The 27423-nt window shown below is 33.6% G+C and overlaps 2 long non-coding RNA genes across 3 annotated transcripts in view; both read left to right on the top strand.

Annotated features, from left to right (window-relative positions):
* The window catches only part of LOC311443649, a 295691-nt gene that overhangs the window by 49071 nt on the left and 219197 nt on the right, over nucleotides 1-27423 (top strand). The window lies entirely within an intron of this gene.
* LOC311443651 lies at nucleotides 1443-11173 on the top strand. The gene is made up of 4 exons (XR_014697381.1): nucleotides 1443-1592; nucleotides 7873-7964; nucleotides 8481-8523; nucleotides 10661-11173. It is a non-coding gene; the product is annotated as an uncharacterized lncRNA (long non-coding RNA).

The following is a 27423-nucleotide window of genomic DNA, read 5'->3' as shown; positions in this document are numbered from 1 at the left end:
AGGCCCCTGTGATATATGTGTACAGGTAGAACACATAATGCAAAAAAAAAAAAAAAAAGTTCAGATTTTTCTCACTCTTTTGCAACTAGAGTTTTAAATATGTAAAATGCATGTGGCCAGGAAGTCTTGTACACCTTAGGTGGTTGGGTAGAGAACTGCATTGCAACTTGTCATCAGCTCCTGTATTCTCTATTTCCACATTCTTCACATCTAAAAAATAATATGTGTGGGTTTTTTTTTTTTGTTTGTTTGTTTGTTTTTTTGGGGTAGAATTTCACATGCTACCCTACAGATTATTGGATCTGCTTTTTCAGAAAACAAAACCCAACCAAACAGCCAAACAAATACAAACCACCTATGCAACAGAAAACAGCAACTCCCCCTTTTTTTTTTTTTTTCCCTTCAGAAGCGGTAAGGTTGTTCCTTATGCAATACTAGACTTCTGATAAATTGCTACCCTATTGGGAATGAGGGTCAGAGGCCTAAAAAAAAAGAAAGCGCCTTTCTCAGCTGGTAATTTCATGCATAGATCCCAGTCATTCCTACAGGGAAGCTTCTGCTTAGTTTCTGTGCATTACTTAGTAACTAATAATGTGATACAAATGGAAATGCAATTAATACATCCAGCTTCTCTTTTTTTGAGAGGAGAATAAAACACCAGGAGGATAATTGATTGGGGGACAGAGTCCTTGAGAAACAGCAGAGGTATGATTGTGTGAAAGAGTAAATAAACTGAGAATCCAAAATAGTTACCAAGAATGTAATTAGAGAAAGGTTGAGGGAGTAGTGCAGTGAGAGTCTTAATGGTGAAATGACTAAAGATAAAGACATGTATTTTCTACAAAAATGAATTGTTTGTAAAGAGCCAGAAATTGAGAGGGGACCCAAAACAAAACCCTCAGGAATAACAAAGTACCAGGTGTTGATAGTGTTCAATTGGAGACTCAGAATTATCAGTCTGATTTTGTTAGTTGGGAGGAAAAAATCACTGAATACTAAGTAGTGGTCATTACTAATAAAGATTTCAATTGTATAAAGAGCAATTTATTGTCTAACACAATAAGAAAATGGCTGGAACTAATATTCCCATAGGCTAAGTATTATCTTCACCATACCTGATGGAGTTGCTCATGAGTCACAGCTGGCCAGGCAATCATCAGTGAGATGGAAAGGTGGCAACGTGTGTTGCTTGTGGGAATGTGGTAATTGTTGATCTTTTGAAGCTGCTGTCTTCCAAGTCATTTCGTTTTCTCTGTAAGTTTTATGCTTCTTTATGTCTGTGTTTTTTATCTTGATTTCAGTTGCAAACTACTAACGACTCAAAAGATTCCTTATTTATGCTTACTAAAAAGCAATTCTTGCAATTCTTTAGCTTGTATGCTGCTTCTTTGTGTTAATTCATCAGTCATTTTTTCCTTTGAGTTGAGATGGGGTAATTCAGCTGTGCTTTGTGGAATTGGGCTTTATATAAGGGATAGCTGAGGCTCATTAAACAGGATTCTGGATTATATTCTATCTACCTGCAAACCCAACATGATGATAGCTGTTGCTTCGTTCCCCATCCCACCTCCCCACGCCCCTGCAAGAATTCTGTAAGTAATAAATGAGTAAATTTGAGATGACATTTTGATGAAACATGATGGTTGAATTACAAAATATGAAAGTAGGCTAAATACAAGTAATGTTAGCTGCTCAAATCTATGGGAAATTCTGTACAAACACATCTAAGTAGCACAGAGTTAATTTAATAATTTATAGAAATGATAAAGGTTCGGTAAGCCATGCATCAAGTTAAGATCCTACTTGCTATTACATTTTCAGATATTATGAGTCAGCAGCTTTATAACTGTAACCATCTGAATTTCAAATGTTAAATGTATTTTTAACACAGCTCTGGAATGCATAAGAAATTATAGAAGGTCACCCTTCTGAAAAATTTAGCTGTACATGTGTAATTTGATATAGGTAGTATAATTTATTATGCACATCAAGTTTGTATTTTGCAATTTTATTATGTAAAACAGCACAACCTTCATTTTCTTCACCTTTCTGCCAACAAAGTCACTGATTGATAGTTGCATTTCAAAGGCAGAGATCTGGGTTTCTGAAAAATTCCAAACATAAAGCTAAAATTTCTCACAGGTTACAAGACCAGGCGTCACTTCAGGCACAACTATATTGGAACTGTGTGTCATCTTTAACTGATAGGGTTATTTGGTATCAGTTAAAGAATGTGATCAAGAGTCTGGCCTCTCAGCCAGATAGGGCATTCACTAGAAGAAAGCAGTCTGCCTATGAAATCTATTTTACTTATTTTTTGGGTTGTCCAGTGACCTGGTAATACTAACAGCCAGAATATATTTGTGCACATTAGCACTAAGGTGTTTACATTTTCATATGTAGTAATATATCTGTGAAGACTTTCAAATCCTGTTTTAAGGAATAGGCGATTTAGGCCAGTAATTCTTCTTTAATAAAAAGCTCCAGTTTAAATGTTTAACAAAAATGTTAAACCTAAAGGCAGATCACATGACATTGTCTTTATATATGAGTGTATGTATCTCATTGTTTCAGTTTGAATTAAAGAAGAATCTTAAATTCTTTTCAAATTATGTCTTTAAGTAACTGCATGCATTTTGAACTTTGTAATGTTTATTTATGATAGTTTTGCACTTAAAATCTCTTCTGAAATATCAGCTCACGAGGTAAAATCACCAAAGAAGATGACAGCAGAAAACATGTTTTAAGAGTCTTGAACAAATGAAGTGCTTGGTTTAAAAATAAATAGGTAAAAAATAAAAATCAAAAGCAGCTTTGACAATGGCTTTGTTATGTAGTCTTCATCTGATGGATCTGTAAGTAAAACAGTACAGGGACCAAAAAATCACCTGAAGAGCTATGGATGTAACTTGTATATACAATGTGTAAAAGGTACTTCAAAGCTGCATACTGATTCAGAGCTGGCAAAGTTAAATAAATTAATAGTGTATAGTGATAAGTGTGACAAGAAGGCCAGTTCCTCAGAGAAAAACTATTTGAGAATACTTATAGCAATCAAAGGAGCAGTGAAAGGTACCACCATTAAAATGTATTTAGATATTGCCCTTTTGAATATGTAGTGTGACATAGGGCAACACAATAAATTTTGCCAGAAACAATGCAGAGAGAAGATGCCACACTGACTGGTGAAAAAGCATCACTATGCACGAAAATACCTATACTGCATTAAAAGCACTGCTTGTGTCAAGTCACGCAAATACCTCTGCTGGTGAGGAAGAACAGTCAGTTATGCTACCTATAATAACAATAACAGTTAGTGTCCATAGGCAAAATTGGCTTTATGAATCCATGTGAGTAGCATAGAGTTTCAGTGCTGATCATTGTTAAAAAGTATTGTCATAAGAGTGGACATGGAAAGACAAACAACAAGAATTTCCAAATGAGAAAAGCTTTGTGACCCACAGGAAATGGTTACACTGGGATACAGCCAGCTGTTAAGAAGACATGCTCTCAAATACTAAGCTGCATTATTTATGTTGACACTGACTACCAATGACAGCTTCAGAAACTGAGAATACTATAACAAAACTACAGAGATGATTTTCTGTTCAGAAGATTTCAAGCAAGATTGAAGAAGAGTGATGTAGTGTAGAAGATGATTAGGAGAGCTAACTAGTTTGGCCATAGAAAAGAGACAAGTTGTGGGTTTTTTTGTTTGTTTGCTTGCTTGCTTGTTTTATTTTTTCCACCCAAGTGCTGGGATGAACTGGGGAGAGCTAAGAGTGAAAAGTTTATGAATAAATAAATAAATAAATGTGGAAAGTCCGATGAAGAAGTGTCTCTCTTTTCTCTCTTCTGTCTCTCTACAGAACACATATGTGTGTTGATAGACCAGCTCAGTATCTCTTGGGAGGTCGCTTGACCTCTTTGTTGATATGAAGAAAGCTGAATGGATAAGAGGGACCAAGACTTAAGAACTTTTGCTGGGAATTGCTAACAGTGGGGGGAGTGTTGGAGTGTGCAAGGGTTAAGTCTGAAACATAAGGATGGCATAGAGCCATAAAATATGAATTAAATAGGTTAATATATAGCTACTGATCCATTGTCACTAGAATGTTCTGTTTTATGAATTAGAAAACTGACCAAATCCACAAACAAGTTTATTGTAATTACAATCCGAGCAGTTGTTAATGTCTGGAGGTGGGTATGGGGGAATCCTTCCCCATTGGGGTATCACGTCTGACTTCAGAAAAGAATCTTGGCAACTTTTACAGTAATCAGAGTGTATCCCAGTGTAACCTGTGGCATTTGTCCTTTTTCAGTCTATGGAACCTGCTTTGGCAGGGGGGTTGGACCCAATGATCTCTTGAGGTCCTTTCCAACCCCTGCAATTCTGTGATTCTGTGTGATTCTGGGATTGTGTCCATGATGAAGCCATCATTAGGCAAGCTTTACCTGGATCACAACACTGAGAACACCTGATGCCAAAGATATTTTTTATATTCCATTGAATAGGTGTGCTAAGGGCATATACAGAAATGTCTTCAGTTTCAGTATGGCCACAGCTGACATGTTCAAAGACTGTCGTATTTGTAGAACACTTTAAGCATATAAAAGGTTGTGTAAGTGCTATGTATCAAGTACTCGTTTCTCCTGTTTTAATTTTAGACTGCAAAATAGCCTTCCAGAGGGATTAGTACTAAGTTCATCACTTGAGATGGTTAAAACCAGACTCTTGCAATACTATAAAATGTAGCTTTGAGATTTTGTCATGTCTCAGAGTTTCTGAGGGATGAAATCCCAAACTGAAAACCAGGAGGCTTCATCTATCCATTACCTCTGTACTGACTGGCTAAGAAAGACATCTAGAAAGCTGTAGATCTTTCCGTGTTTAGTTTTGGTTCTCTTACAATTGTTTCTCTCAACTGTTAGCAATAGAACAACAGCAGGTACTGGGAGTTCTGAGTGGAATACCTTGTGGTCCTTTTAGCACTGCTTCCTTTTTTCCTACATTTAGCTGTATATAAAAGTAGGCTGGACATGGCAATAATTAATGTATTTAGATACAGTAGGAGCTTGCTTACTTTTTACTCATTTTTACGGTAGGATAATGTGGTGTTAGCCTATCTTGCCTTTTTTTCTTTTTTTTTTTTTTTTTTTTTTTTTGTAGAAGTTTAGAGAGAAGCACAAAGTGATGCAAGGCATTTCTGGGTCTGTTCTTACCCTTTGGAATATCCTGCCCCATGAAAGTATCTTACTAATATCCAGATTCATCTTTACATCATGTGGCTTTGTGATGTAGAATTGATGTTTACTTGTTTTAACATACAGGTTAGAATGTGGAGAAGCAGAGGTTATGAAACAAAACAACAACCAAAGCAAACAAACAAAAAAAATAAAAACCATCAAAGGAAAAAACAAAAACAAAACAGCAGCTAGATGCTAAATTACAGAAATATATTCAAAAATATTGGCAAACGGTTGCAAGAGAAACAGTCTTACAGCACACAGATAAACATGTTAATAAAAGCTTGTTTCAGTAGACTGTATCTTCACCAAGCAGCCAAACGCAGTGCACTGAATTGACGTCCAGCCTGTTAAATCTTGTTGTATACCTGTTACAACAGAACCATTACTTACAAGTTGAGCAGACTGTGTAGAAGGCTGTTGTTGCTAAAACAATGATGGTTTAATCACTTAGGAACTCGATTATCTCCTGTATTTCATAAATTTCTGCCTCATATCATCAGTCCATGAGTATTTGATATGCTGAGCATGCTTCATTGAAATAACTAATTACAAAAGCTGTGATTTATTGAAATTGCTTTACTAGAGATTTAGTAGAAATATCTATTCCAAAGCAATCCAAACACAGTGTGTATGTTTGCTTTTTTTAAATTCCAGGAAGTGTAATAAATTTTGTGCTTTAATTGCATGTTAACCTTTGAGAAATTGTCCTTCTGGGAAAGCTTCCCCCTGGAATATGTAGTTTGATGATGTGATGGTACAGTTGCAGGTAACTGTTATGGGGAAAGAGGCATAATCCGCATTTAAGATCATGCTAGACCCAGAGACTTTTTGGTCTCTAGATCTCGACTCATAATCAAGGTCCTTTTAGACTGTTATTTGACAGTATGTATCATCCATTTAAGAGCTGGAAGAGAAGACCTTAACCTATGTGTTGAGCCTGAAGAAGTCTGTAAATTTTCTCAGCCGGGAAGCTCTTTTTCTTCATAATTCTTGCCAAAGAGTTTTGGATATAGTTTCTGTTTAAAATTGGGAAAGAAAAAAAAAAAAAGTTTACATTCCAAATCAAAAGATATTTAACATTGCAGGGCTTTGCTTCCACTTTCTGGAAGTAAGTCTTAATATATATAATATATATATATATATATATACACATATATATACACACACACATATATAAAATATGTAACAAAGAAAACCACAGTAGCTGACCTTTTCATTTGAAACTACTTCAGAATTATTTGAAAATACTGTAAGGAAGGAGACAAAAATTTTAAATGCCAGCAACCTTTATTTATTGGTATTGGTTATTCTCTGAGGACATGAACCGAGAGATCAGTTCCATATTAGTCCCAGAAAAGGTACATAAACAGTTAGACAGCAGCTGTGGATGTGTGTCAAGAATTACAGATCCTGAAGTATCTGAGCTAAGATAGGACTGTTTGGTCTTACTGAGAAAAGTCTAAAGAGAGTTCTAAGTCTTGTGGCTGCAAAGAGAAGTTAGAAAATGTGTGGACTGTTAGTGACAATGTCCCCAGTTTGGCTGCAGGTAAAAGTGAGAGGAACTATTGCCATTTGACTTCTCTGCGCAATGAGTTGCAGTTTAAGAAGGCAGATGGATGGCTGGTGTTCAGCTGACAAGGGGTTGCTGAAAGAGGGTAGGATGTTGAAAGACCAAGTTTCAGGTTCTCACACACAGCTGGTGGATTTTCTGATGTGCTTAAGTATCAGGGCTTTTTGCATATGGAAGCTAAATCTTTCAAATAATTTCTTAGTGCTAATCTCAATCCCTTCTTAATGTAAAACTGGATTAAAATGTGAGAAACAAAAGTAATTGACTGACTAAAGAGTCTTCAAGTGTGTAGTGTTGCTGTTACTAAATATATTTAAGAGCACTTGTAAAGAAATCAAATTTGATTGTTGTTGGAACATACGCTTATTGAGGAGGAAATGCATAAAGATGCATCTGCTTGCCAAGTAACATTTAAATTTGCAGAGCCAGTCAGTATATGGCTATATTTCTATTGTTATATCAGACTTAAGAGGAAAGCTTCATAATTTAACTAGCTGTTAACCACGTAACTAAAAAATATGAGCTATTAAACATGCTAACTAATTAATTTGCTACAGATTGCTTGTTAAATATTACATACCTAAACATTTTGTTACCAGTTTTAAGACCAATTTGTATGCATGTTTTGTGTTACATAATGTCATATATTTCTAAATAATTTAAGTGCAGTGAAACAATACCATTTGCTTTTAACGTTTAAGTAGATAATTAGACTTCTGAGAATTTATTTTATACGCTTCTAAAATTTTTGGAAAACTGAGCAGCTGCTTGTTGAGTGAAACCAGTCTGAAATGGGAATTGCCAAGCAAAACTTTGTCTGGGACTCTGCTTTACAAAATCTGTAACTCCTAGCAGTGAAATCATTCATTTTTTTTGGTAATTTCACATTATATGCCTTCACCTTTCAGATTTTAAAAAGTTCCCCCCAAAAAATTTTGAACTTTTGGAAAATGTGTTTGAGGTGGTGCATTCTTTTCAAATGTTTCTAAACTTTTTCCATAATGACATAAAAGAAAGTAGTAGTTTGTTTTTTTTTTTTTTCTGGTCTCCAGGCAAAATTCATCTGTACAGTCTTCACTACATTGAATCACACATGAGAGTCCAGCTATTTCTTCCATGGTACAAGTACATATTAGATATGTGGGTAAGGACGCACGTTTTATATTGTGAATTGTAAATTAAAAATAATAGGGTAAGTGTAGGTGATTTGTTTAATATGCTTTTCAGAGCCAAAAAAAAAAAAAAAAAAAAAAAAAAGTTTCTCCTTGCAATTTTTAATACAGCTGTTGCTGTGTTATCTAGATATGAGATTCATTGCTTTCAGACATGTTTAAAACTTGTACTGTAAACAACTTGGTAGAGTTTTGAACTGTCCTTTGTCCCATGAAGTCCTTTATTTCTGGTTATGTAGGAGATCTTTTTGATAGAAATGTTGTGGCTCATAAAAATTCCCTTTGAGAATAATTTAATATTAAGAACTTTAGAAGTGTATCTATTTGAGGAGGACTTTAAATTACAACTCCTGACTGCAAACGAAGAAGCGACTTTAAGGAACAGTTAAGACAATCATTGTGTCCTGACACTGTCAGTGGCATTTCAACATATGAATTTGATACTTAACACTGTAGAATACTTATTTTTATTTTTTATTTTTTTAAAGGTCCAATCTGTAGTTTTACAGTACACCTTAGTTTTAAGTTGTGGTGAGTGTCAGCTAAATATTTATTATGATCTGTAATGATAATTTTGTCCCATAGTTAAATTGTGGTATATATATTTTGCTATTTTTTATGGTCCTGGATATTAGTGTTCAGAAGTAGCATGAGTTATATTTCTCAGCATCAGTTCAGTAACCTGTGACTATCTGAAGTAATTGGCACTCAGAAGGAGAACACATCAATGGTAATAAAGAAATCATTGCTGGACTTGCTTTTTGGGGAAAAAAAAAAAAAAAAAAAAAAGATAAGAATAAATCCAGTGGATGTAATCAAATAGAGTGACAGGTCTAAGAGGCATGTACTTTAAAGTACAGTGGCTGAATAATAGATGTGGGTATCAGATTAAATGCAGATTTGAACACTTTACAGTTAGTAAAATAACCTAAAGATAAACCAAATGGTCTTGAAAGATTATTGAATGCATTTTAAAGTACTGTTTTAAATAGGTTAAATGATGTAAACCCTGAGCAGAATAAGTTATAAGGCCTAGTTGTATGAGCAAGTTACCATTACATAATGAGTAACTGTCTGTGAGCTGACCTGTACTAGACCTGTACTAACTATTCAAGTATATGAAGTTTCTCAATGGCAAATACAGGATAACTTCTCTGTATTGCAGGTTCTGGGTATTTGATTATAATATAGTGACTTCAGCTAGAGAAATAGAAATCTCTACATGTACTGCAATGGGGAGTTCATCAAGAAAGCTTTTCAATAGTCAAATATAAAGAAAAAGCATATAAAGAAAACTGAAACTGACATGGGTTAAAGAGGCAAGGGGGGCAGGTGAACCATTGTTTCACTATTAAAAAAAGGTGTTTTTTCCCATGTCACTTTATTGTTCCTCTGAGAGATGTAAAGTAAGATGTTCACAAATATTTGCAGATGAAAACCTAAGATGGGATTGTTTCTGTCCAATGTAGTTTAGCTGGGTGCCCTCTCCCCTGGGAAAAGGTCATTTCTATTGGCCTGAAATGCTTTGTACCTTCACTGGGAAGTTTTGTCAGAGGGGAAAAAAAAAAAAAAAAAAAAAAAAAAAAAAAGACTGTTGTAGCCTGGTGAGGTTTATTGAATAACCTTGTCACTCAGATGCTGGAACTACATGTTCTTTTCTGTGTTGGTCCTCTGGGGAAGATGAAAGTGAGCTTTCACATGTGTAATCACTGTGCTTTAGGCTCACCTGGAAAGAGAGGTGAGTGGATCCCAGATTTTTTTTTTAATGACTATTCCAGCAGACTTATTCAAAGTGGAATAGCTTCAGCAAAAGAGATCAGTGTGTGTCAGACTGTAATAAAGCCTAACTGGCATACTCTCCCAAGATGTGGAAATTTAAGGTGAAGACTTGACTCTGAATTGGTCAGAGAAAAGGCTTAAACTTGAAATCTTCTGAAACATTTCAGGTTTGAAACAGTTCAGGCTGAAAGCTGAATTAAAACCAGTCATCCTTCCCCATAACTTGTAGCACACATTATGTCCTGCACTATCGATTATATCCTATCCATCAAAATATTCAATTTTAGATCCTATGTTGACTTCTGCAGAAGTCAAGAGGTTTAATTATTTAGCTAATTGAAACACCTCTGTTTTGCCATTCTGTGATAGTGTCAGAACAATAAAGTTCATTAAATTGATAAAGACTTTTGAAATGGGAACATAAATGAAATGAAATGAAAAAGATCTGGCAGACTGTGCATGATTAGGTTTAAAGGCCAGATACATTTGATAGTAAGTTTTGAAGCATTAAGTTTTCCTCTTTTCCCTTTCCCCCCAAAAAGGAATTTTTTACATGGTGCTTGACAATAACACCCTCGTACAGGCTTCTGCAGCTTTGTGGGTATTAACTTCCCAGTCTTGAGATATCCAAGTTTCTTTGTTTACAGTTTCAGTTCCCTCTGTGAAGGCTTTTAGCCTAACAATTGTCAGATGCTTGAGTAAATGCTAGACAAGTTTAAAGTGAAAACAGTAATGTTATTTTAACTGAAGTAAAATTAATTCTTGATTATGAAAATGCATTAAAAAAAACATCTGAGCAATAGAGAGCGGATGTAGTGGTATCAATCATTTCTCCTGTGCTAGAGTTCTTGCTTACAGGTTTTTTTCCTTATAAACTTCTCTTCTGCAGGTCACTAGAGATCCTGGTCAAAGCTCTGTTCCTGTCTTCCAGAGTAAGATTCTGTTCCAGAACTCCTTTCTTCTTTTAATGGCTGGAGACTTTCTAGCTGCAATTCAGTGTTAGCAGAGATTCAAGGCATAATGTCACAAGAAATTACTCGTTCTTCTAATATGAAACAGCTTTGTGCTTTGGCCTTGATTTTTGTGGCCTCTTTGATATGAGATTGGTAATGAAACACTCCTAAAGTTTGAGAGGAAATCTCTTTGAATAGAGAAGGATGTTGGTGCGTTAAATGCCTTTATTGGTGGTATTTTTATTTACTGCCTCAGGCAGTAAGTAGAATTGCCGTTATATATTTATTTCTCTAATGGTTTGCATGCCACATACTGGAAAAGCTCTCTTAATAAAGAGATGTGGGAGAAGAGAGTTGGAATCAAAGCAGTTTCTTTCCTTTTAATGGTATTTAAAGAACCTTCTGGTTGCACAGTAGTACATGCTGGGTCACAGTGTCACAGTAATAGTTAACTGTAATGTTACATATTTGTGCTGAGCTTTGTTACCCTCTACGTATGGTTGTTGGTTTATCCTTGAGTGTACCTGATGAGTGACCCCCCATTAAGATAGGTATTTTTGGAGCAAGAACCACAAAGACTGTTGTCTATTGAAGGTGTCCTGTTGTATGTGTAATTTTATTTCTGGTGGTAGAAGTAGTTATTGCATCAACAGTTTATTGATCAATTATGTACATGTACATTTTCATCATTTTAAAGAAATAGTTTTAAAAATAAAAGTGCTGAAAAGCAAGTTCTTCTTAATTTTAATGATAACACAGCAAGGGTGTTACAAATAACTACCAGTGCTTCAATCTTTTCTTTTTTTTTTTTTACAAGATCCTGGAATCTTGCAAAACTATTACCATTTTTTATAGTATGTTTTAGAATGGCAGTACTATATACTCACTGTGAAAAGGCAATGCCTTTGAACCAAGTGAGCTGTAGAAATTAGATCATATCACCTGAAACAGTTTAATTTTCAGTTGTCCTTTTGGTATTGATTTTATTATTTTTTTTTCCCCTTTTATATTTTGTCAACCAAAAATGACTGACAGGACTGAAAGCAAAATTCTGACAAGTCATTACAAGGGTGTCTTCTGGTAGTACAAGAACATAGGTGCTGTATTAAAAAATAAAAATTAATTATCAACAAAATGAGTCAAAATAAATCAAAAGCATCGCTGAAAGTTTTTGAAAAATATTTTTGAAAGCATTACCATTGTAGTTCGTGTTTATTTGGCTTTTTTTCCTATTATTACTGGTGTCTTTCTGGAGTTAGATGCAGTAGTTTGGCAAGGAAGAAATATAATCTTATAATAAAATTTAGTTATGCTTAACTACTTAAAGTGCAAGGAAAGGGGAGCTTTTTCTAAATGTAAGTTAGGAGGAGTACACTGAGGATTTGTACATGGAAACTAAATCCTCAGCTGCAAAAATCACTGCTGTGTTCTCTAGACTTCAGGAGAGAGATAATTTATGTTCTCACCCATGCATATTTTAAAATGCTAAGAATATATATATTCTGTAATACTTGCCTTTTACTCTTCTCCCTTTCTCAAGGTTAGCCATTTTTTTCACACTTACTCCTCCTGTTTCTCATGTGCATTTCCAGGTTCTCTTTTGCCCTATTTTCAGCCTAGCCTTCAACCCCTCATCTCCTATGTTAGCTGTATTCCTCTGTCTTTCTCCCAAACACCTGTATCCTTAATATTGTGTGAACTCTGAAATACACTATTACATGGTTATGTGAAGCAATAAGGAGGTCATTATGGAACAAAAGACAAGGTTAGTAATATTTAGTGTTTCCCAGATATGGGCTGATAAAATCACAACAATGAAAGTAGGACTGCAAAAACTGGAGAACTGGTCCTGTTTCAGTTGGGTGTGTGTGATGTCATTTATTGTAGAAGGTGAAATAAATTCTGGTGTCAAGGTGCTTTTATTCTGAGAAGACTTGAAACTAGTTATATTACTGTTATGTTGTACTGTGTAGTAGGCTTTTCCTGTCTCCTGTGGGTTGTATTGTAAACAATTCTTGTGAAATTGGTAGAGTAGAAGGTGGAACTCACTGTAACTAATATACAAAAACTTGATGCTGTATGTGGTAAAAATCTTATTAGACCTCTATATACGTATCTGTCAGTTCTTGTTCATGTGGCTTAATCTCCCTAATAACCTAATCTCCCACTGCAGATATACCCTAGTAAGCTTTTGTCCACATGTGAACATACTGTACCTTATAATTAGTTCTGCATATTGTGCTGTGATTGTGAAGGAGTATTAGCCAGCTCTGAAGGGAATTTGGCAGTCTTGGAAAGATTTTGCCTCTAAAGCACACAAGAGTTAGGATCATCATGCAAGTCTAACGCCACGCACATACTACATGCATTCCAGCCTTGGTTATATGATCCTAACATCAAGCTCAGAATTTTCTTGAGCACAGCTGATCATTTTTTCTTGTTCCTGTTTCTGTCTGTCATATTGACAATTCATTTCTTTGTTTATCTTAAGTAGAGCCTTAAAAATGCAGAGGTTAACATTATCTAAAAATCTCCCTCTAGATAGAACCCATAAAGATTCTGACTCAAAATCTTTTTTTTTTTATTCCTAATTCAGTGATATGTAAATTGAAGGTAACCAGGGAAACCAAGAGCTTGCTACCTTGTATACTTTGCAGAGTGCTTCCTGGAAATAGAGTATTCTCCAATCTGCTGTGATCAGTATGCTTTGAGAATGTGATACATGAAAATGATCTTAACCCATGTAAGAAGCAGGAAGGTAGGATTCTCTTAATGTGAATGCAATCATACAGTTTTCAAAACTTATCATTTCGTATGAATTAACTAGATTGCTAAAAAGAAAAAAAGAGGAAAGTGCGTGTAAACTGTATTGTATATCACAAATTCAGCTTTTTTGAGCAGTATTGCAAGTACTTTTAGATGAAGACACAACTGAGAGCGTCTTTTGTTAGAAATCAATTGTACCTCTCAGTAAAGATGTGCACTAAGGAACATGCTCTGTGGTTCTTGACCCATGTGTAGTCAACGACTTTACGTATGTGATCCAAGGTGTGCAGGCACTTTACTTCTTCCTGGTACTTTGGAGCAGAATCTCCTTCCATTATTGCCTGATATTTTACTCTAAATTTAGATTTATTTAAATTTAGATCTAACTTTATATAGAGAAATCAGTAAGGCTAAACTGTAGGTAGCTTTGGTTTTGATCTTGTGGTTTTTGTTTTATGAGTAGAAGACTGAATCTTGAAGTGTGCACAGAAGCAAGCTGTTTCTTTTATATTATTCCCAAAGGACCAGAGGACTTTCATCATGGTGGACTTCAGAAACATCCTACATTGCCACCGTACAAAAAGCCGTACTACATGTACAAGTTAACCTTTAGGATCTGACATTTAGAATAACTTTTCCATCACTGTACTACTTAAGAATATGTGTTGTACAGTCTTTGAAATGAATTATGAAGCCTATGAAGATATTTGGAAAATGTTTCAAAACAAATTAAAAATTAATGACAAGCAAAGTCAGATTTCTTTTGTGGCTTATATTCTTTCACCTGCAGATAACTAAAAACCATCAAAGGGAGAAAACATTAGATTCTAATTTGGAGTGACTTACTGTAGGAAAATAATCACTAAACCCCTAATGATATATACTTTTTGACAACTCTGTAATCCTTACAAGTTGTTGGTAAGAGCTGCATCAAGCTAGCTGATTATCAGCATTGGCTCTTGCCTAAGTAATTCAAAGAAGTACACGACCTGTTATAATTTAGAAGAAATTATAAATTTAAGTGCACATTTAAAGATTTTTTTTTTCATTTGGCATGTGATAGAATAACACCTGCTGGTTCTGCCATTCATATTCTATTGCATCAGTTGCCCAACAGCCATACATAATAAGCAGGCAAAAATAGCAATGAGCTATATACATACTGCATTTGAAAAAAGACTCCATACAACCCAGTGATTCAATTAATTGTTTATGAGTTTGTATGTGGTAATCAATGTCGTAAATATACTAAACATGAGTTTTTTAATCTTTCACTTTGAAGTGCCTTCTATTGATTTAAAAATAATAAAGAAGAGGTTGAAAAGGGCCTATGAAGTAGATTTCTCATGTAGAATTGTTATAAATTATGAGAGCAGCAAGTAGGAAACACTTTTTTTATTCATTTAATATTATTGAAACACCACCTTTTTTCACATTTCAGAGTCCTGATCGCTTTGTTCATGTTTAAAAGGTAGGCGCGTGCTATTTGAAGTCCTTAGCATCTTCTGGGAACACCCTTCAATGTTATGCAATGATGATTTTTTGGACCAGGAATGAAGAAAGAATTTGAGGGCCAAAAGCACAACTATCTGATCAGAAAGAGACAAGTTCCTTAGCTAACTGCTCAAAGGACTCCTGTGGCTCATGCAGAGATCCAGTCAGGTCAGTTGCACTGAGCAAAATTGGATAGGATGGTACAGCCTGCAACATCTTATGCTAGGACTGTATTCAGAGTGCAAAGTGTGTAGGATGAGGCTGCACATTCAAATCTATTCAATGGAAATAGAATAGTCAACTTCCCAAGAAGCGTCTATTACTTTTTTCTCTGTATGTATCTGAAGCAATTACAAAGCAGGTCTTAGACATATATTGATCCTTTTAAGAGTAAGAAGTGAAGAAAAAGATGGCTTCTTCAAATCTTTTCCCATGCAGTTCTTGTGATTTTGTTATTGTAATTGATACTGCATTGTTCAGTTGCAGTTAACATTGGTTTATTAATGCTGTAGAAGTATCTAAAGCCCATTAACATTTCATAGTATCAGTAGGGTAGCTTCTTGATGCTCTTTTAACAGTTTGCTTATGTTCTCTTTCTGCACATATTGTAAATGACCTGTTAAGACATGGATACATTTAAGTATTGTGGCTTTTGGCTGGTGGTCTCATGAGGCTTTGAACAAGAGGCTTAGAAATGCGTCAGAAAAAGTCTCTCTGCATATTGAAATCAGAACAGCAGATTATTATTCAGTTTGGGGCAAGGCATTCCACATTTATTGCAAAATTACAGGCAGGAATTCTCTGTTATAGAAGCAACTCATCCCCATCGCAGATGGTGTCTCCACTCTTGTTAGGTAGGATTGGGACTTCCTACACCTGTTTGCCATTGGATTTTGTCCATTAAGAGTGCTAATTTTTAGATAACATTTCTTACATATGACAGCATGTGTCACCTAAATTATAAATTACTTCAGCAGAAAAGTAATATTAATCACAGGCCTACTGGTTGATGATTAAATCACATTTGTAGCAATATTACTTGGAATCATTATTCGCATAAAGAATTCATAAGGTATGCTCATTTTACATAGCATGTTAAAATGTGTCCATCATCTTAGCCCAAACACCACAATATTTGCAAATACTTGAGTTGTTGTTTGGAGGAAAGAAGTATAGATATTTTATCAGGAATGCAATAAAAGTTTCTAAAATCCATATGCAGGTATTTCAGCGGGTAGCAGTGCATTTCTCAAATAGTACCACTAAACTCCCTGAAGACACTTGTGGATTGACTGGCTATTCAGAACAAGAAAACAATGTCTAGGGATCATGAAATGCACAGGCAAAAATTATAGTATTTACTTTGTGTGCATTAGTAACACAGATGTCTAATTTCTAAGTAAACTGGCCCCTAGCTGGGCTTGGTATGGAACTGAATGGAGTTAGTAAAACTGTCTAACCTTTATTTAGTTTAGTATTGTTAGCTTGTCACTTTTTTTTTAGAAAAAAATATCTCTCAAATTTGAATTGACATATCTCAGCAGTGCTGAATCTGTTTCCACTCAGTTTAATTAGATGAATTGTTTTGCATGTCATCCACACACCTTTTGTCTTTGATTCCTCTGATGCTGATGATTGCTTTATTTAAAACTTACGTAAGGATAAAGCACATTTAAAATCAGTATCAAATATTAGTTTGTTTTGTATAGAGAAATGTGACTTTTAGGTTAAAAACTTTGTTTTTTGGAATTATATTTACTCATTCATAGAATTAATATGACCTGATTATATGATGACCACTAGTTAACAGAGACATATAGTACTGTGTCTTCTTTGTAGTTATTAAGGTATTTCTATATTAGTAAGATTTCATGATTTCTTAACAACATTTGTAAGGTAAACTTTAAAAATAGGAGAGTTTGATTAACCAAACCCAGGAGCATGCATTAAAATCAGTATAATCTCACTTATTAATTCTACTTCAAACGCTTTTTAAAAAGATTATAAAAAGATGATGGCTTTTTTGTTAATGCATATTTCAGATGTTTCCTGCATTCTCTCTTTTACTAGAGAAACCAATAGTGTTACATTTCAGTGAAGTTACAGAAACATACCGAAGTTTTGTCTTTGGAATTATGTATTTACATAAGTATGTACTGCTACTAAAACTCTGAAGAGACTACTTTTGCAGTAAACAAGTTCATTAGTTGTCAGATTGGCAAAATTGTAGTTAAACTTTATGCAGTGTGCATAGTAGGAGTTCAGATTTCTTTGAATGTTTAACTTCTGGGTATAACTTTTTGTCTGCTTCTCATCTTGTCGTAAGATTTGGCTGACAAGATATTTTCAAGTATTCTGTTTGTTTAGGAAGACAGCTAGGAAATGACACACTTTTAATGATATTTATAAACATGGTAGTTGTAGAAATCTGGTTATAACTCTATGCATAGTTTCCAAAAGCTACAGATTTCTTTTTGTGTGTGTGCGTGCACTAAAAGGTATTAACTTTTAAGGGCATTTTGTATGTTGTCCTGAGACAACATACAAAATTTTATTGTCCTGTATGAGAAGAAACACAACAAGTCATTAAGGCTTCAATCTAAAACTTCAATTGAAAATTTTAAATAATTTAGAATTTCTTGACTTGTATTCCATTGAGAGATTAGTGGTTTTCTTGCAGCTTTTTAATCTGATTTGAAACATACCAACCTTTGAAATATGTAATGCCAATGGGACAGAGAAAATTAGACAACTGGTTGGCTACCAAGAACTCAAGATTATATTGATGGTCAAATACTGTTATTTTTTAATTTAAAATAGACACAAAATAATATTTAACATAACAAAATTATTTAACAAAATAATATTTAATATATTAATATTAATAATATTAATATTTGCCTGATAGGCAAAGTTGAATATTACTTTCCATGAATTTCAGTAGAATCAGACTGAGTAAAAACCATGGCATTTGAGTAACAGGTGAATGGGTCATCTTAATGCTAAGCCCTGTAAGCTTATATTTAATAAAAGTCTAGTCAACTTTGTTCTTTTCCTATTTAAAAATAGCAAAATGGTTATTTATGTAGGTGTGAAAGTAAAGAACCATTAAAAGATATTTTCATAGGATTCTGCACATGTAACATCCTACTTAAGAGACGAAACACAAAATGGCAGCTGGATCTCGTGATTTTTGTGCAGCAGCTAAACACAGTCATAGTCGTTGAAAGATAAAACCACCAACAACAAACAACATTTTGCTGTTAGCTGCGCATTCTGTAGGTTATCCTTATCCATGCTTATCCTTATGTTAACTCTCTTTAGATGGTTAATTTGCACTTTAAACTCTCGTTTAGATTTTCTTTGGCTGTGGTTTGTCACAGCAGACTACAGGGCTTTCTTTGGAGCCAATTCACCATCTTAATTAAATCTGTGTTTAGGCTTATTTGCTATTATCCACTTCATAGAATAAAACGTTGGAGAGTTTGCTGTCTACTTTTCAGTAGACTTAACTCCTTGAATTAAACAAAAAATGAGGTCGGTTCTCTATTTTTAAGTGCTATTTTTTATAAAGAGGTACAAATATTACAGTAAATTGTTAACTCTATACATGTATTTTAAGTTATATAAAGGATGTCTATCCAGTAGGTGTTCTTCATGTTTTAGAGTAAAAGTTGCAAAGTTGCTACAAAAGTAAAAGTCATGTCAATTTTGTGATTATTTTTTTTAAAGTTGATTTTTACTTTTAAAGAGTATAGGTCTGATCTGTTTTCTCACACATTTTTCTTTTTTTTTTTTTTTTTTTTTTTTGTCCATCCCTTGGAATTTTCATTTCACCAACATAAGTTGTTAATGATATTAACACTGCATTCTGTTTTTATCTTCATTTAAAATTTTCTGAAGAAATAATTCAAAAACCAAAACATGTCCTAAAACTTATAAAATGATAATTTGAGAGACATTTCACAGATATGCCTAACACCTCAGTTGTGTGCATGCTATGTGGTAGTCCATGCTGAGAATAGTTTGTACTTGAAATAATATTTATATATACATACATACATATATGTATATATATATATAAATGAAAACATCAAAGTTTGTATTCTTAAATTAGGGAAAAACATATAAAACATTAATGTATTTTTGTTTGTTTAAGGGATAGAAAGAAATGTGCTACACAGTTACTGAACATAACTTTGCTTACTCATACAGTATGAAGTTAGGATTGTAGGAGATCACTGAAATATTATGTAGTGTTTGTGCATCAGTAGTGTATGATTTGTTTATTTCTTATACATTTCCTAATTTTAAAGTGATAATATGCTTTTGTGTTTAGGTGGAGAGCTGGAATTTTAATTTGAGAGTGAACATAGTCCTTAACCAGAACTGTAGACTTGAGCAAAGCTGCAAAAACTAAAAGAATGAATCTGATGATAACTGAAATAAAGGAAGCTAGCTAAAATGATTGACAAATGCTGGGTGGCAAAATAAGAGCAAGATGTCTATAATGTATCAAACATTAATAAAGTCTGCAATAACCATTTCAAGAGATACAGCAACAATTAGAAATATTTAAACACAGCATTTAAAAATGCAAATCATACCCTGAACATATGCTACTGTTTCTACCTGTGTGTATGCTTGTCTAGGTTAAAAAAACACACGATAGAATATGATTAATTAGTAGAGCCAAGAGCAGAGTAACATATCCTATTCCTGGAAGACGGGTTTATCAGAACATCTCAGATATGCCTGCCATGGGCCACAGTCCCTAGAAGTACCTAATAAGGGCCTTTGGCAAATATGGAGGAAGGTCTTGAAACTGCTAATGAGAAGTATATTTTCTTCTATTATGAATGCAGTTTCATATTTCTCCTATTGGGAGTACTACTGGATTTTATTTCTAAGGAATTTAGCAAGCCTTAACAAGGGACAGAGATTAGAATTCCTGCACCACCTTTTTTTTTTTTTTTTTTTTTTCCCCCTCTCGGTGCTAAAACTGCAGGTTGTGTTTGCAGTCCTTTTTACTGCCTTGCTTTAATCAGAATTTTCACGTGGAATGTGAATATTTGAGCAATATAAATAAATCATGGTAAATGTTCTAATTTTCTTAAATTTTCATTTTCTGAAAAGTAATTCTCTAACCAAAATTCTGCTGTTACCAGCAGAAATGCACAGGTGAAAGACCTCTACATCACTTGAGTCTCCTTGAGTTTACTTTTCCCCTTGTCATCAAAACAGTTCCTTGGGAGGACTTAAAGCCATGTCCTCAGAAAGGCCTTCTGAAAAGATCTATCCCACTTTCACTTTACAGTGTCTTGAGGCTTGATGCACATAAGCGACAAGGGTAAATAAGTTCTAGAAACTGAAGAAGCACTTCAGGTAATATTTTTAACTAATAAGAATAGAACATAGAAATGAAAATAAATATTTCCTCATTCGCTTGGTTCTGTTTGTAAATCCATTCCAGAGTTTTCTGTGAGTTGTCAGCTTCTTAATTTTTCATGTTAGCTCTTGACATTTTTCTGATAAGTATGAAAGATAAATAAATCTATCACTGTTTTGCTTTCTAACTCCAATTGCATTTTCAGCATAGGATGCACAGAAAAAATAGATTGCTTAGCAAAGTAAATATATGAAAATGGTTGTTTAGGATTTCAGTGTAAGCAGTAATTAGAGTGCTGCTTGTCAGTTGTAGAGCATTGTGAAATATTGTGGCATATTGTGACTTTATTTTCACAGATTCTGTTACATACCTGTCACGTTAATTCAACTAGAAAGCATTCTTTATGACAATTCATATAATATCATAAAGTCAACCAGTCATGTTTATTACTGAATCATTGTATGTCTCAATGTTGAAATTAAACTGGAAAAGAAAAAGACAGTGCAGGAAGATTAAACTCAGCATAAAATGCATTTAAAGGAAGCAGGTTGTTTTTTTTTCAGTTCCTTTTGCAATCACACAATTCTTAATATGTGAACTAGCTTAAAATAGATGTATCTGCAGGAATTAGTTTTGTCTAGTGATGGCAGAAATTATCACAGAACTGCAACAAAATATCCAACACCAAGGAAAAACTTTCATTATTATTCAATTCTTAAAGGGCAAAATGGATTATTGCTTTAATTCAGTGAATCTTTCTTTTTTGTTATTAATATTATTTATTAATAACACATTTATGTTATTAATATCAATATCATCATATTTTATATTTTATACTGTATATTTTATATGTTTGTATTATATGAAATATATATTACTATATACAGATTATATAATTATCTAATATATATATTATATATTATGTATTATGTATTATTATATTATATATTATATAAAATATTAAATATATTATAAATATAATATAAAATAGATATAATAATATAATATATATTATAAAGCATTTTATAATATCTATTATGATATTATATATAGTATTATATAACAATTTTATATAAAAGTATATATATTTATGTATTATGTATAATATGTAAATATATATATTTATATTATTATATATAGATATATATTAATATCACCATATTTATTCGTGATTAAGTGGATTCTTCATGTTCTCTAAACTTTTTTTTTTTAATTAGTTTTAACCCTTTTACTAAGTGAATGGAACTTCTGTGTTACTGAAAATGATATTATACTGTTCTGAACATTAACTTTACTTACTGTCCTTGTGAGCTGTGGAGTACATGTATGAGGAATAATGATCCAGTATTTCTTGATTTGTTCAACCTTGGCATCTTGAAAGAGTGGATTATTATTTTTTTTAACAATAGCTTTTTTAGGCACTGCTTGGAAGGAATCCATTTTGTGCATGATTGGAGCCTCACGGCTATCTTTGATACTAGATACGTTGGGGTCTTTTCAATGCACAGTATTTTTCTCCTATTTTCATCATTTACTGTACAATTATTGTTGGCAGTCTTGTACATTTCTCAAATAGCACCAGATGCCAACTCAAGCATTTTGAATTTGGCATATATATGCAGCATTATCTCCTAGGGCAGGTACAGTAAAAGGTGTTGCAACATTTCTATAAGCTGAATGTTTTTAGAAGTGTTTTTGCAATCTCTTATGCTGTTTTAAATAAGTTCAAACTATATGTGGCTTTGTTGCTTCCTAACAGCATAGTGGAGTTGAATTATGTGGTGTTGTGGCTGGTGCTGCCGGACCAGCTCTTCAGTTACTAGATGATTATTTCACTGTAAATATATAGTGGTTATAATTAACACTGCTTAGTGAAGCATCCCTCTACTGATTTGTTTTTATTAACATTGCAAAGAACAGTGACAGTCAATATCGTTAAATATTTTCATCCTTCCTAGGTAAAAGTAACAGAGTAGTTATTAATTGAATAAATAAAAGGTTTTATGAAACCTATTGTTATAAAAATACCTATATACTTGTCTAGCTCTATTCATCTCTGAAATGGTAAAGATTTTTTCCAATAATGTTTACCACTAGCAGTAGTCTTCTCTATGCCAGTTCAAAACAGAAGTCATTAACAACAGTAATAGGATCTACTAAAAGGAGTTGTTACTTACCTAAAATAAGTTAGCATTCAAGAATGCATTCTTCTTTTAGTTTAATCTTAGAAAGAATTGAGCATATTGCAGGATCTCAGTTCTACTTGAAACTTTTGCATTTCAGCCTTGGAAAGTTATTCCAATGTACAAGTATCATTGAATATAGACTTCTAGCCCTTATTTTGTGCTCATCGTCAAGGGACACCATCTTATTTAAGTGATGTATTAAGTGACAAGAGAAGCATTTGGGAAATGTGACTTTTTCTTCATTTCTATTTTTTTTTTAATTTATTTTAAAAATATTTATATTTTATTTTAACATGCTTGCTACTATGCTTCCTGATAAGCATAAGCACAGAAGACTGTGTTCATTAAAACAACTTTCAGAAAAGGAATAGAAACTGGTGGCTGTATTTTCAGGTTTCTGTGTTTGCTTTATTATAGCTTCTCTCTCTGATTTATACATTTAAGAGGTATTTTCTGTTGGTCAACATGAAATGGCATGAGATTGTGACAATTGATTTTGAATATCTCCTTTCTGTAACAACTGATTTTGACAGCTCCTAATCACTAGTTAAGTGCTTGCTCTCTTTTATTAGTGATTAAATAAGAAAAGATTATTATTAATGATTAAGAACAAATAGTGAGTATATAAATACTCTCACATTTAGGTAACTTGTAAGGAGATTGTTGTGTTGTTGTTTTTTTCACTTGCTCCTTTCTGATTCCTGGAACAGTGTTGATATATTCCATGAACTCCCTGTACATTCCTGTAAAATTAGAAGTCAATAAAATTTTTGGTGTGATAAAATGACAAAAAAAAAAAAAAAAAAGTGACTAGTGTACAAGATTTTTTCAAAGTTTGGGCTGAAGTACACTGCAGTATGGTATGAATTAAGAAAATGACTATATAGAATAAACTTTCTCAGAGGAGAAACACTTCCACTGTGGTGATGTAGAAGTAAGAAGTAAATGCTTTTTTCTACGCTTTCTTGTTGTTGTTTTCTTTGGTATTAGGGGTTCTAGAGGTTGTTTACGATGATTGCTAGTTGGTGGAGAGGAACACAGCTAGTGATGTGACTTGGTGTACTGTATGACTAGAAATAATAGCACTGTAAGTCATTCTTTTGGAAGGAAAAGAAAAAAATAACTCTCTATTATAGGTGATACTTCTTTCTAGTTCTGAAATATGAGATTTAAGTTTGATGGGGGAGAAAAATACATTGCAATACTCACTATTTTCAGTACTTGACAGTTCTCATTGTTACCAGGGGTCCCATTTCATGTATTTTATAAATATTTCAAATCAGGGTTCCTTAGATGAAGATATTAAGGTGCCATCATTTCACAACTGAATGTCATTGCTGACAGGTAATTTTCCAAGGTTCCAAACAGGTTTCCTTTTCTTTTCAAATTTTCTTATTTTCCAGCATTCCTAAATCCTCTCTGATCCTTTCACATTTCTGTCTTCCCAGTCAGGTTTCATAAAGAATGTGGGAATGGAAGGGTGTATTAAAAAGCTCCTAAGGTTTGAATATAGGGTGGAATATAGGAATATAAGGTGTTTGAATGCTTTACTGTGATTTCTGGCATATCATCTACTACTTTTTTTTTTTCTTTTCTCAGTTGAGTATATATTCTTATTATATGAGGGGAAGAGAGAAAATAAATACCTTGGTCATAAGGATGTTAGGAGGAAATTATCTTAAATTAAACTAGGGCCTCACTTGGAGGAAATCCTGTACTGAAATTTAAATAGGTTCAAATGAAGATATTTATCTTTAAATTTTCTAGAAAATTTGAATTGGGATGAATGGAATAGTCTCATTTTTCATAAGTTAAGTATGTAAGTATGTAATTAGAACAATTTCACGCATCTTTATTTTTGATTTTCAAGAAGCTCTGATTTTATTGTGTAACTAATGGCAGAATGTAGAAGCATTATGGTGGATTAATTTGCAACAGCTGTTGTAACAACTTCCTAATAGTTTCCGAAGGATAAAGGTAGGACCTGTTTATCTCTTTTTAATTGTGTAAAGTATGTATCAACCGCTAATAAATCTATCATGTCTAGCTATGCATGCAAGATCATTTAGATATAAATTGTCTTTTATAATTGACTAGCTGTGGGCTGCAAATAATTTTGACCTATCTTCTACAGGAAATATGGTATTTTCATGTTTGATACTTGAATTGTTCTTCATTCACATTGTAATACTAATCCTGCACTTTTGGTAAAAATAAATAAATAAAATAAAATGACACTATGAGTTTACAGTGTATTTCCTGAATATAAGTATTACTTGGAGTGAAGAACAATCTACTAAAGTTCTGTATCAATGCAGTTATGGAGTTGAGAGGTGGGATCATAGGACTTCAAGCAATTGAAGTCTGAAAAGATCATTGGGTCTAGTTCCATTAGTCCCTTACCACATGAAGGATTCCTTAGGATTCCTTCCTTACATTTATGAAGATACGATTAAAGAAAGTTAAATTAAAAACTCCTAATCTCCAATGTAAGTCTGTGAACTATGAACTCTAATTTGCATCGGTCTTTATGACAAAGATTTCTTTTAATCTTTTTGTTTATCCTTTCTCTCCCTCCCCTACCATGTGTCAGCATTATGCTTGTGTCTGTTCCATGTGCCACTCCAGAGCTTTAGCAGCACCTTCTGCAGGTGCATCCCCAGAGCCTCAGGTGCCAGAGGTCTTGGTGAGGTTTTTGTGCTGGGGAGCGTGTCTTGGAGCTGGGCGGTAGGGCTGGCACATGGCAAGAGGCGAGAGTAGTGGATGTGAAGGCTCCAGTTGCCCATAGCTCAAAGAGGCTGAGCTCTACCTGCTAACCAGTTTTATTAGCTCTCCTGATGACAGCAGCGGCAGCAACAACAAGGGCTGCCAAAAACATAGTATTTACAGGACACAATCTTCTTTTAATGGATGTAAGCATAATCCTGACACAATGTATATATACTCCTACGCCGTTCATTTCCATTTAGCCATGCTGATGCATGAACAAATAAGGTTTTTTTTTATCTCCTTTCACAAAAACTCCAAACTTGATGTCATCCCAATTTTGCTTTCCTGCGTATGTTTTCCTATATATTTAAAAGGTGTTTAAAATGTCATATTCTATTTGAAGTGATGTTTTGACGGCACTTTTTTCACTCCCCCCCCCCAATAGGATTGCTACCAACACCTTCAGTGAATAGATTTTTTTTTTTATATATATAATGTTATTTTTGACTTCTACAAGTATAGTCTGTAGCTATTAAGGGTGTATTGCTATGGTGGCTTCTAAGGCATCACTATTCTCTGCAGTCATTTCTGATCGATGAGACCTCTGGTTTAGCAGTCGGTTTTTCTTGTTAGTTACTAGCTGAATTGTTTTTATACTTCTGACTTTTGTTCCATTTCTGTAACTTCAGTCATTGAGAAAATGCAGTTCATTTGGTATATCTCTGTTTTACTCTTTATTGACAGTGCCCCTAACTTTGTTTTAGTAGTGCTCATCTGTTTCTTGTGCCAGGGTATAATAGAATGAAAATACTGAAAAGATTGGTTCCAAGACAAATCCTTGTCATTGCTAACCTTCCAGTGGATTCTGTGCTTTCAGAGGATGGTTAAACCTTATGCTGGTATTTTTCACTCTAAATAACATGAAAAAAAAAAAAAAAAAAAAAAAAAGATTTTCTCATGATGTCTGAGTATTTTTAGCTAAGTGCAAAATAATGCAGTATGTAAGGTATACAACTTTGAAGACTTAAGTCAGAAAGTCAAAGATTTTTTTTTTCTACACATAGAATATTCTGTATACATTATTTTACTATATATATATATATATGCATTCATATAATATGTGAATCCAGATATTCACATTTAGAAAAAGTTTTACTCCTTCCTTTCTTGTTGAAATGTCTCTTGAAAATATTAACTCTCCAAATTAGGTAAGAATGAAGAGGAATGCAATCAGCTATTTAAGTCATACCCTGAAAGCACTAAAACGAAAGTTCAAAGAAAATTGTAAGCAGTTCATTCACACTAGTTTTGTGCATCCTGAATATACTTTTTTTCTTATTTAATTGTCAATGTGGTGAATGTACTGTTCACTGTAATTTTAAGTGTCAGAATTACATATTCATACAGAGATGATGAAAAAGAAAAGACCAAGGGGAAATTGAAAATAATGAAAAAGATTACTGGCTATAGGGCTGTCTTTCACAACAACTTTATCTATCTTCTAATCCTTTCCTCTGTTTGAAAGCATGTAATATAGACTTTTGTTTTTGATAGTAGTCACCACACATTTGTTGTCAGCGTGTACGGAACTCATGGTGATAAATACACGATCTCATTTCCTGCATGGGATAAAGAGTTATTGTTGTGTTATTCACATGGTTTTAGGACCTTTACAAAATATTTACTAGGCAGTGTGGAGATGTTTGTGTGTGTTTTTTTGTTTTATTTTTTATTTTTTTTGGGGGGGGGAGGGGGTGGGGAGAGATAAGCTCTTTATCGGGTTTGTCATTATTTCATCCATTTTCCTAGACCAAATAATTTATTTTTTCTTTCTAAAAATACAGTTTCAGCATCTATAGTGACTTAATTCTTTTAATGTAATACATATTGTAACATTGAGATCTGTAACAGTGAAAAACTCTCACTCTCGGGATAGCTGTTTACATATACAAACTTTGTGCAAATTCCCCTTTGCTGGAAACAATTGTCTGCTAGCTAGCAAAGCTATGTTTGGTTACCTGCTCTCTGTAATTGATTGAAGTGTAGGTTGTAGAGTAAATGTTAACAAGTGACCTAGTTGATATAGTGTGATTACAAATTTGGTAGCAGTGGAAAGTAGCTTTTTCTCATCTTGAGTAAGCTGTTTGGTAACCAC

Source organism: Aythya ferina (assembly GCF_964211825.1).
Source record: "Aythya ferina genome assembly, chromosome: 12".
Taxonomy (NCBI): domain Eukaryota; kingdom Metazoa; phylum Chordata; class Aves; order Anseriformes; family Anatidae; genus Aythya; species Aythya ferina.
The sequence above is the reverse complement of the archived record's forward strand: the minus strand, read 5'-3'. Positions and strand labels throughout refer to the sequence as shown.